Raw genomic sequence first — 6,823 nt, forward strand, 5'->3', positions numbered from 1 at the left:
TGCCACTGTGTTAGGATGGGGTCAAGATTTTTTTACTTCTTATATTTACTAAACCTTCAACTGTGCCACTCTCAATACTCCTCAAAGTTCTGTCTCAGCCCTCTTCGTTCCTTATACTCTTTCCCTTAAAAATCTCATTCATTCCCATCACTAATTAGGTGATTCTCAGACACATATTTCAAGCTCTGACCTTTCTTCTGAGATCTGTAGCAATACCCCAACTAACTCCAGAATATTTCCACTGACAACTCAAACTCAAAATGTCCATGGTTGAGTTAGGTGCTGTGGTGAATATTTTCAGCCAATCTGAAAGAAAACAAAGAGGCAAAGCTCCAAGCCAATAATAGCAGGTTTACTGAGAGAAAATAGTGTCTCTCAACAAAGCTGGGTCATTAGGTTTCCTCCCACATAAGGCCACTGAATAAGTTTACTCCCTTTTTTTATACCCTAACATTACATCACTCAAGAACCCACCCCAAAAGTCAACTACCAATCCTAAGAGAGTTGGACTTGAGCAATATCACCACAAGGCATCTTTCTACCCTGGATATCTCTGTGTGCCAAATATTGTCACACCTTCTGCTCATGGACAATGGGTGGGATTTATATTTTTCTGGCAATGATTGGGTACTAGCTTCTTGGGAAGCTGTCTCAGCTTTTTTATTGGTCATGAGATACCATCGCTCCTCCACGTGTGCCCTGTATGGCAAAGACCTTTAGTCAATGGGTCAGCACCTCTCCAAGGCCCCCACCACTCATCCTCCAGACCTGCCATATATGGCTGATAAGCTTTCCACTTACTTGATGAATCCCACCCCTATTGCAAAACACTAGCTTATAGAGTTACAGTAAAAAGAGGAAGTAGCTAGATTTATTGCATATTTAAATTTTTTCCCTTAAAAATATAATAACAAGAATTCTATTCATCTTACTAATCATGAATCAATCACTGTTCCAGCTTAATCACTTCCTTTGGCAACATGCTGATTCATTGTGATATCTTATTTAAAAAGAGTCAGAGGGTCAAGGATTCTTATTCTCTTCAGTGCCTTTTAACTGAGTTCTGATTGCCAATGGATGATACAACTGAATGATGAAACTGGCCTCCTGACAAGCTTAAATGACAAAGGTCCAACAGTACATCACATACAGAATGGAAACAAAAACTGAGCACAGGGAAGCAAGGGGAGAGATTTGCTGCAAATCCTTATGTAACCACTAATGTATCTTCTTACAATCATATACATGGAAAAGGCAAAATGAGAAAACAGTCAAGTATTTTATTTCCCTATTTCACTCTGATTTATATTTAAAACTTTTTAGGGAATGGCTCCAAAGAAGATAATTTCTTTAAAACTTTGAATTTAAATATTGTGGCTGTCAAATCAACAAGCATTTAGGAAGTGCCAACTCATTGCCAGTCACTGTGCTAAGCCTCGTAACACAAAGTTACTTCCCTTGAGGAGCTCACATTCTAATAGGATATAAATAATTAGATACAAACACAATAGATAGAATTAATCTTAGCAGGAAAGTAGCTAGCAGCTGGGAATGGCTTCTACACGTACATAATCACATTCCATTCAATATTCTCCAGCAGACTGCTTCCTACATCATCCCAATTCTTTTGCTAGTCAACAGTCTCTTGTTATCTACTGCCTGCCTCCCTATTGCCTAAAAACATTCCCATGTCTTCTTTACCCTTAAATAACCCTCACTTGAGCCATCTATCTCTGCTAGTCATTGTCTTATATTTCTCCACCATTTTGTTTGTGGCTAAGAAAAAGACGCCTACAAACGATTGCCTCTAAATCCTTTCTTCTCATTCGTTTCTTAACTGCAGCCTGGTTTCCTCCCTCCTCATTCAACTGAGACTCTTCTCCAAAGTTATTAATAATCTTTTAATTGCTAAATCGAATGGACCTTTCCTTAACCCTCATCATTCTTGACCTTTTTGCAGTCCTTGACAATACTGCTTACCTTCTCCTTGATACTCTTTTCTAGGTAGGTATTTTACCACATTACTCTCTCCTTCTTATGGTTCTCCTCCCAATTTGACTTCTTGGTCTCCTTAGCTTTATTTTCATCCAGTTCCTGACCACTTACTGTAGATGTCCTTCAAGGCTCTGTCCTGTTCCCTCTTTTATTCTCCCTTCATACTATTTCACTTGGTGAACTCATCAGTTCCCAGGGATTTGATAGTCATCTCTGCAAATGGTTCTCATATCTATCCATCCCTAATTACTCTCCTGACCACTAATCTTGCATCTCCAACTGTTTATTGGAGATCTTGTACTGAATGTCCTATGGACATCTTAATTTCAGCCTGACCAAAGCTAAATTTAATGATATTTCCCCTTAACTTCCATGTTTTCCAAACCTTCCTTTTACTCCCAGCATTCTCCACTCAGGTTCTAAATTCATTTCTAACCCCAACCCTAAATTAGTTTCTCACCTCAACCCAAACCCTAACCTAAATGTCATCCTCAATTCCTCATTCTTTCTCACTTTCCATATCCAATCTGTTGCCATTCTGTTCATTTTATCTTCACAACCTTTCTTATAGAAACTTTCATGTCTAGACTACTACCATAGCCTTCTAGTTGGTTTCCCAGATTCGAGTATCTTCTCACTCCAGCCTACCCTTCACTCAGCTATCGAAAAGATCTTCCTAAAGCACAGACCTGACATGCCAGCCCCCCATTCAACCAGTGACTCTCTATTATCTCCAGGTCAAATATACAGGCTTTTGTTTAGCTTTTAAAGCCCTCACAACCTGGCCCATTTTTACCTTTTCAGTTTCCTCGCATCATAATACCCTCCATGTATTCTGTGACCTAAAGACACTGGTTGTTTTGCTGATCCTCACATTACTTCCTGACTGTATTTTTATTGGCTGCTCCCCATTCCTGGAATGCTCTTCCTTCTCATTTCTAACTCCTGGCTTCCTTTAAGTCCCAGCCAAAATTCCATCTTTTGCAATACGCCTTTCATGACTGCCCTTAAAACTAGTTTCTTCCTCCTGAGATTACCTCCAATTTATCTTGTTTGTACACAGTTGTTTGCATGTTGTCTCCCTCATTAGACTGTGAAGTCCTTGAGAGCAGAGATTGTGTTTGCTTTTCTTTGTATCCCCAGTGTCTGGCTTTTAATAAATGTGTATTGGCTTGATCTGTCTGAAAGCCCAGTGCTATTTTATTTAAGTTATCACATATACTGATCAAAGTCTTTTAATACTGTAGGCACTTAAATTCTTGTTGACTTGTTATTGACTTGATTCTACAGCTTATAGCAGTATACAACTTATAGCCTGTGACAAAGGAGACTGAGTGATTTGCCCAGCCACACAACTAGTATTTGTCATAGCCAGGAAATAAATGTAGGTTTTCTTGATTCTGAGGCCAGCTAGGGAAGAGCAGAGTTATTAGGGATTTTTCAAGTAAAAATTGCTACCCGCTATTTCTATATGCGTATCTTCTACCCTTTTTTGATTGTTCATTATAAAATTTTCATTAATAAATTTGTTAGAAAAGAATAGAGATTGATGATTATGACTTAATAGAGCCCAAGTTTACAGAATACATTATAAAACAGACAAGTAAAAACATTAAAAGAACCTTTAAGCTCCTTTACCCCTCAAACAAATAAAAAGATACCTTAAATAAAAAGGAGACATGGGTCTTTCTTCTTCTTGAGAACTAGAAGGAAAATATATCTGACATTAGTATATAGTTCAGTTACTTGCTTAAATAAGTGAATTTATAGTAAAACATCTGTTTTCATAAAACTAAAATGTAAGTATGGCATGAGTGGAACAAGGATTCCTTTTGTTATATTAATACTAACTTCATTATATGTTAAATTAAATTAAATATTTTGATGATCACTCAGGTAAGGCAAGTTACCTCTTCCAAAGAGACTGAGGTATATATGACTTGTCTTTTAAACTGAGTCAGAGGTCTTTCATTTTAAGTAGGCTCATATTGCTAAAGGGAACCATTTAATGACTTTATTCTAGAAAGAGAAATAGCCACAGTATTTTAATTTTGTTAGAACTTTTAAGCTGTCTGAGTTATTCAATTAAAATAAATTCTGACTCATTATCACGAAGGTGAAAATGATTAACAGCCAACAAATAATGAGTGTGCATATAGAGCACTATGGAGACAATTCCTATAGCAACAGCAAAGCACATTGATGAGCACAGCATAACTTGGCACTTTGTATTTTCCTTAAGTTTCTCTGATAAATTTCCACTCACACTGGTGAAATTAAAAGGTCCCACCAAAGCATAAATAAAATAAACATTAAAATAAGACAAAATCATAATACAAAATAAAGTTTAAACAGTATTTACACTTAGATATTTTGTGAAAATCTTTTATATTAAAATCTAGAAACAAAATTGTTTTGTCCTCCCTCACGCCTAAAAAAATTGAGATTCTTTTACTAATCTGAATAGATGGCACAGATTACTCCTGGTCCTGAAATACTACAGGACCTAACATTCAATACTATTCTTACAGCACATCCATGAATTTCTGTTTTTATGTATATTTCATCTCACTGCTGATGAACTTGTAAATTCCTCAGAGAAAAAGACTTGTATTCTTCACGCAGTAAATAGTGCATATTGCAACATCTATTATTGATTGCTTGTAGAGTAACAATTTCTCAAGCTCCATCAAGATAGCACAGATAATAAAGAGTTAAAAAAGAACGCTGATCTAGAACTAGCCCAATCTCTTACCTTCAGACTAGAAAGTCATTTTGCCTTCTCCCCATTACACTGACAAGACAACGGACGATACCTAGTAATACATTCTTGTTGACTATTAAATATCTGGTTGGAATCAACTATTTTTCTCAAAGCTGTAGTTTTCTTCAAGAACGAATTAGCCATATCTATTATTAACTTGTCACCTTTGTAAACTTATAATTATATATACACATATGTCTATATGTAAACTGGATAGACAGTAAAATCCATGATTTTTATTTATCAAATATAATGGCTTTTATTGAATAAATTCAAGGTTAAGAGGAGTAAACAGTGAGATGTGGTGGCCAAAAAAAGCAAATACCATCTTTGGATATATACTTATGTATAAATAATGTACTCAGAACAAAGGAAAAACATAGTCTTGGTGTAATCTACACTGGTCAGTCTCTGCCTTGACAATATACTTTATTTTTTTTCATCTTTATGTAGCTGGTTTTATTTGTATGTCTATGCATTTTATGTTATGAATTTTAAAACATTATTTTTTCTGGGTTATAGACAATATACGTTGTCCCTTTTGACATCTAGAGAAGGGTATGTATCTAAAGGAAAGTAACCAGATTGGTTACAGTGAAAGGGCTGAAACTACATTATAACTGGAGGTGACTCTTGACAATTCAACTGACTTGGGGTATATGTTGATTTCTGAGAAACGTTGTTGGTCAGTTATGGCTGCCTTGACAGTTCACTTATTTGGGGCAAAATTCTGCCTGTGAGTTCTAGAAGAAGCAACGATTGAGTTAAGTTTGACTCAGAGTTCTCTTGAGAAACAGAAGTGGCTATCTGTGTATGGCAAGCTGTAGAACACTAGAGTGAATGGAGGACATAGTCTGCCCCAGTGGTTTGATACAAAGACTTGGTGAACTTTTAGGTTAATTTTTAAACTTAAAATTAATTAACTTTAAAAGTTAATTTAACTTTTAGGTTATTAACCTGGAAAATAGAGACACCAATACAAGTCTGTGATTATAGGATAAATCCAATTTATCTGGTTATAGGCAGAAGATAAGAATTTGTTTTTCTAACATCATAGAGAGGATCCAGCTGCTGAACCAAGAAAGGTTCATAGGAAAAGGGAAGAGTCGAAAAATGGATTTTTGAATTGTATCAAGGAGAGCTAATAACTTTCTCTCTGTGTTGTGATACATTATCAGGTAGGACTGGTTGGCTGGTGAAAGGCTGTCCTCTACTGCCATCTACTCCCAAGAAGAACAAGAACAAGAATGAATAGAGAATTCTCTATTTTGACTGGCTGCTGAAAAAATAAGCAAGAAAAGAAAAATATACTCTCCTTCTATTATGATTTATTGTGGAAGAGAAGATACTTCTCTTCAGTGCTCCCTAATATTGCTAAGAGAAGAAGAATCCTACAAAGACACAGAAGTGGAGATTTCTTGCCAACTTTTGCCTATTGATTTTTCTATTACTTCAGCTGAAGCACCACCCAAGCCTAAAGCTGGAGGTGGCATATACTGTAGTTACTGCTGAGTAGTAAACTCAACTTGAGCTTGGAACAGCTTGGAAACCCAGATGAGATAAGAAAATGCTTGGAACCAGAGAATCAGAGAGGTTACCAAAAGATCATCTAGTGTGGTGTTTCTCATGCACAGTGTGGATTAGCTCCGGTTAGCAGTGGAAATATCTATTCAACACTCCTCATTCTGTGCTCATCAAGGAACTTTTACGTCCTGTTCCAGAGCTGTGAGTTGTTTTGGCCACATATGTCCCTTACCTGAGGTCTTTAGGTGCATGCCAATTTCCTGACAACACCATCTGCTTTGTAGGAATAGTAAAATTAAAAAGTATGGTTAAATATTATTTACATTTTAAGTGTTTGCTTTGTATGTTCAGTAAATGTTTTGGTTAATATTAGATTAAATTGAATATCAATGACTAATTTGTAAATAGGCAACACACAGGTAGGAGGAGTTCATGAATTGTAGTGTTGGTGGAAAAAAGGGTTATCCCTAGGAATTTGAGAATTAGAATAGTAGCTGCTACTCTGAGCAACCTGTTGAAGTGGCTTCAGGGGATATGAGT

This window comes from Gracilinanus agilis, chromosome 6 (genome assembly GCF_016433145.1).
Source record: "Gracilinanus agilis isolate LMUSP501 chromosome 6, AgileGrace, whole genome shotgun sequence".
NCBI lineage: Eukaryota > Metazoa > Chordata > Mammalia > Didelphimorphia > Didelphidae > Gracilinanus > Gracilinanus agilis.